Genomic DNA, 5653 nt, shown 5'->3' with positions numbered 1-5653 from the left:
TGAATCTGAGAAGTAAAGATAACAAACAAACACGTTGCCAATGACTCATTAGCAATATCTGAACCATCCATTTGCAATATTAGCACACACAGCCTGTCTGGAAGCACCCAATGTGTCTGCAAAAGCTGCAACATTACTACTCCAAGCTCACCATATAAGGACAACACGGGGGGGGGGGGGAGGGATGACTCTTTTCTGATGGACATATCTATCTTCTAAACAGACAGAATGGTTTCACCAGAACAATCACAGTGCTTGGGAGAAGGGAAGTTTGGGTAATGCATCACCTTGTTCTTGTCTGCCCTGTGCTCTTTGCTTGTTCTTCTAGTGGCTGCCCAGCCTCTGCTTGCAGACCTCCAAAGAAGATGAGCCTATCAGCCCCAACATAATTGGTTCCATTATTAAATGTCTCTTACTGTTTAGATATTCCTTCTAATGTTCAAGACTTAATTCACAAACCCTTAGGTAAGGGAATGGGGAAGGGTCACAAATCACTTGAGAGAGTAAGCATGTCAGATTACTCATGGCCAACATGTGGGATGTTTGCTTCTTTAAAAAAAAGTATCTAAAAATCTACCACAGCAATTCCATTTTAATCTCCAAACCAAGAATTAATCTACATTTACTGTTTTAATGTTATTAGAATGTCACAGGGCATAATGGTAAAATAAAAATTTCCCTTATCTTGTTTCCTCCATAACAATACAGTTTCCTTTTCTGCCAGTTCCTGGTTGCTCTGCAGTACCCTCTGGTGTCACATTTTAATAACACAAATTTAAATGTTACAAGCAAAACATAATGCAGCCAAATGCGTTATGATAACTGTTCCTTAAAAAGGTAAAGGGACCCCTGACCATTAGGTCCAGTCGTGACTGACTCTGGGGTTGCGGCGCTCATCTCGCTTTATTGGCTGAGGGAGTCGGCGTACAGCTTCCGGGTCATGTGGCCAGCATGACTAAGCCACTTCTAGTGAACCAGCGCAGCGCACGGAAATGCTGTTTACCTTCCCACCTATTTATCTACTTGCACTTTGACGTGCTTTCAAACTGCTAGGTTGGCAGGAGCAGGGACTGAGTGTAGATCCGCCTCAAATAATTCAGAATTCAAAATTCAGGCAGAAATTCAGATGATGAAAAAGTCAGAAGCACCCCTTATTTCAGCCCATGGTGATAAATTATACAAGCAGGTCATCTACCCTGCATAATAAATGCCACACATCTCATGACCCCATGATCCACTTACACAACACAACAATTCAACATACCCAGTATCATACTCCTCGAGCCATTATAATGGAATGGTTTCTGCCACAACTGTATCTTAGTTACTGAGAACCTTTCTGGTCCCTGTGCATTCTCTCAGATTTGGAAAATTTGACCTTAAATCTAATCTGGATCAATCAGTATCTTTCTGCCTCTGTTTCTTGTCTGTAAAATAAGAATAACTGTATCCATACTTGCAAGAAAGTTAAGTGGGCATCTCTGCCAGAGACTAGCTAACACAGTGGCAGCTAACCTGTGACCTTCCAGATGTTGCTGGAATAAAAATTCCACCACCCCTAGTAATGGGCTGATGGGAACAAACGTATGACAACACCTGGAGGCCCAAAGCCTAGACACCTTGGCTGCAACACATTAAAAATAGAAAAGTGGTGAAAAGTGGCTACCTGGAATAACATATGGTGCCAGACCAGGCTGAATTAATTTGGAATACTCTGCTTTGCATATTCAAATGCAGGGTTTTACATATGCTCACATTCAAACCATAATGCACAAAATGTGATGACACTAGAGCATAATTAACCAATGACTTTGAAAATATGGAAGCAGGGGTCCTCATTTAGGTAGACAGCAAAAGAAATGCAGAACCCTTGCTAAGCATTCCAAGCGCCTCCTTATCATTTGGAAACAAAGCCTCAATTTGCTTTGTTCTCGGCGGCATTATTTCATGACAGAGTTTGTGATCTATAGTTATCTTGCATTACAACAACACTGAAATTCTTCACCCTTTAGTACATGCTTCCGGACTAATTGTTTGGAAGCTCCCAGATGAATTACGCCAAAGCAAAATAAATGGCATGAGCAACGTCAGGAGCAAGTGGGCGGCAGGATACAAATGCTGAAGGCAACTAAGACTTGCTTAGATGAATATCTTTGTCGTTACTTCCCCAAAGAAGACTTGAGGCACAACAATTATGGTACAAGCAGGTTATATTTATTGGAATGTAACAAATTAGAGAATCTGCAGAAACCAAATAAACAGATTAGACAAATCAATGTAATCTGGGCAGCTGCATTCTATGGTCTCACAGCAAGGACTTGGAAAGAATTCTCCTTCCTTGCTACATGTACTTTGGCACGTGAGCATGACATGCACAGTGAATGTTTTTTTATAAATTTTTATTTATAAAATTTTCAAATATAACAATAAAAGAAAAACATTCCATTTGAATTAGACATCCAATTCTAATCTTTCCACTTTCAGACTTCCTTCAGTCTATCTGGAAATTTTCATGTTTTCACAGTTATTCACATTTCTTGCATCTGTATTGTTTTGTTGTTGTTGTTTTTTTTAACCAAATTAATCTTAGCAATTATTATAAAACAATATTTCTTTCCATTGTTATCACAGAGCTTCTTGAAAACCTACAAACGTTAATTGACCTTCACATAAATTTTTAATATACTCTGTAAATTTATTCCAGTCCTCAGTAAATCTCTGGTCTCGCCGGTTCCGAATTCTCCCAGTTAGCTTGTCTAATTCTGCGTATTCCATCAACTTCATTCTCCATTCTTCTTTCGTTGGGATTTCTTCCTGTTTCCATTTTTGTGCCACCAAAATTCTTGCCGCTGTTACTGCATATAAAAACAACTGCTCATCCTTCTTTTTTATGTCATTTCTTAGTATTCCCAACAGAAAAGTTTCTGGTTTTTTAACAAAGGTATATTTCAACATTTTTTTCAATTCATTATAAATCATTTCCCAGAAACCTTTCATTTTTTTACATTCCCACCACATATGGTAGAGTGTTCCTTCTTTCTCCTGACATTTCCAACATTTATTACTCACTTTATACATCTTTCCAAGTTTTACTGGTGTAACATACCATCTATATAACATTTTCATAACATTTTCTTTTATTGTAGTACATGCAGTAAATTTCATTCCTTCTTTCCACAATCTTATCCAATCATCAAATTGAATATTATAACCAAAGTCTTTGGCCCACTGAATCATTGCAACTTTAACCTCTTCATCCTTAGTATGCCACTAAAGTAATAATTTATACATTTTTGATAAAATTTTAACATCATTATTCACAATTTCTTTTTGAAATCTAGATTTTTCATCTTGAAAACCTCTTTCCAGCATCTCTTTTTTAAACATCGCATTCACTTGGAAATAGTGTAACCAATCAAACACATATTCTTTAACCTCATCGTATGGCTTCAATTTCCATTTATTTCCTTCTTTTATAATTAAATTCTCATATGTAATCCAACTCCCCGCCATATTGATCTTCTTAACACTCATTACCTCCAATGGCGACAGCCAGAATGGAGTTTTAAACTCTAATAAATTTTTGTACCTATTCCATACTTCAATCAGCGGACCTCGGAAAATGTGATTTTCAAAACCTTTATGCACTCTTTTTTTCTCATACCATAAATATGCGTGCCAACCAAATCTATTATCATATCCTTCTAAATCCAAAAGTTCTGAATTTTCCAACTTTATCCATTCTTTCACCCAGCAAAGACATGCAGCCTCAAAATATAACTTTAGGTCTGGCAGGGCAAAGCCTCCTCTATCTTTTGTATCCGTTAAAATCTTAAATTTTATTCTAGGCTTCTTGCCCTGCCAGTCATATCTTGATAATACTCTTTGCCATTCTTTAAATATCGTAACACCTTTAATTATTGGTACTGATTGAAATAAGAACAACATTTTTGGTAGCACATTCATTTTTACCATTGCAATTCTTCCCCAAAATGACAACTTCATCCTTCCCCACACTTCCAGGTCCCTCCTAATCTTGTTCCAGACTGGTACATAATTATTTTGAAAAAGATCAATACACTTGGGAGTTAATATAATCCCAAGATATTTAACTTTCTTAACCACTTACATATCTGTTTGTTGCTGAATTCTTTCTATTATCTCTTGGTCCATATTTTTAACCATTATTTTCATTTTACTCTTATTTAATTGACATGCACAGTGAATGTTAAGGTTAAAGAGCATCCCCAAGGCTCCCACCCACCCACAATGCCAAGTCAATGAAAGGCAACTCAAGAGTACCCTAACTCAATGCTGCCTTAGGTATATAAGCAATCCATATTAAATTCTCTCATGTGCTTGGATTCAATGCCACAGGAAGCAATCAGCTCTAGCTAATTCACTTCCACCCACTCAGACACAAGCTGAGTTCTCTGCAGATCCTAAAAAACAAACAAAAGTCACAACCCAAAAGAGTAAGATCCCCAGTGTTCTACCATGGGGGATATATGTGCCCCCATGGGCCAGAATACTTAAAAAAAGAATGCCAGCCTCTTTACCTTATTCTGTGTCCTATAAACTTATTATGGTGCACAGCCTCCCTCCAGTTGTGCTGCTCTAACAGCTCAGACCATACCGACAACATCTTCAGAGTCCTTGTCTGGAGTCAACAGATATCCTTGGTAATCTCAGCCAAACTTTCAGGGCCATCCATTGAACAAAGCCATTCTCACCAGGATGCATACCAGATAATAGGAAACAGCTCCTCCCCACAGCACACCCCACCATGAATCTTCTGAATGTATGCCTTTGAATGCCAAGATGGAGGGGGGGGGTTACCACTCATGTCCTATTTATTTGGCCTCTGTGGCAACAGGATACTGGGCTAGATGGGTTTATGGCCTGAAGCAACAGGGAATATATTACGCTTTAAATTTATTTATTAAATTTATATCCCCTCCTTCCTCCCAATGGAAAAATAAATGCTGCGAGACTATATCCAATGCTTAGAGATTGTTGTCCTTTGTCCAGAGAGAGTGGGAGTGGGGTGGGGAGAGAGAGAATATAATCACCCAACTGTATAACACAATTACATCAACAATGTGATGGGTTAGTCCTTGTGGACAGGAGTAGATAACAGGCATGAATTAGGTTCCCATTCTGATTTGTGTTGCTATGCCATACCTAATGTGCCCAGATCTCTGAAACAGACGTTGAAAGGGGTTCCTAAGAATGTATGCATCTTTTGCTGTTATAATCTAGATACAAATGTGGGGCTTTTCTTTTGATGTCAGTATAAATGTACTTACACAAATGAGAAGGATATGTGTCATGCTAAGCCCAACAGAGAGATCAGGCACAGTCTTCATTAAAAGAGGTACAAAGGATACACCATCTGCTTCAACCAATCCCAGCTCTCAGTGGGTTTGTTTGCTCGGTCGCTCGTACTAGTTGGAGCCACCTGTTCACTTTAATTATAAACGCTTTCTTAAAACCTTGCCTTTTATGATCTCTGCATCTCACCATAAGTGAAGTGGAGTGGTGAAGATGGGAAAAGAAGCCTTCATCGCAGAAAGGAGCAAAAAAGAAAAAGAGATGTTTCCGTAACATGGACTTGGAGGACAAAATAAAAATGGAAGAATCCAGAGTAAAT

The 5653-nt window shown here is 38.4% G+C and overlaps 1 long non-coding RNA gene across 2 annotated transcripts in view; it reads right to left on the bottom strand.

Annotated features, from left to right (window-relative positions):
* Positions 1–22: 22 nt before the first annotated feature.
* The window catches only part of LOC309523485, a 98499-nt gene continuing 92868 nt past the window's right edge, over positions 23–5653 (bottom strand). For both annotated transcript variants that reach the window (XR_014215392.1, XR_014215393.1), the window contains one exon: positions 23–748. This is a non-coding gene — a long non-coding RNA (uncharacterized lncRNA). The remainder of the gene's footprint in view (positions 749–5653) is intronic.

This window comes from Podarcis vaucheri (genome assembly GCF_965113315.1).
Source record: "Podarcis vaucheri genome assembly, chromosome: Z".
Taxonomy (NCBI): Eukaryota; Metazoa; Chordata; class Lepidosauria; order Squamata; family Lacertidae; genus Podarcis; species Podarcis vaucheri.
The sequence above is the reverse complement of the archived record's forward strand: the minus strand, read 5'-3'. Positions and strand labels throughout refer to the sequence as shown.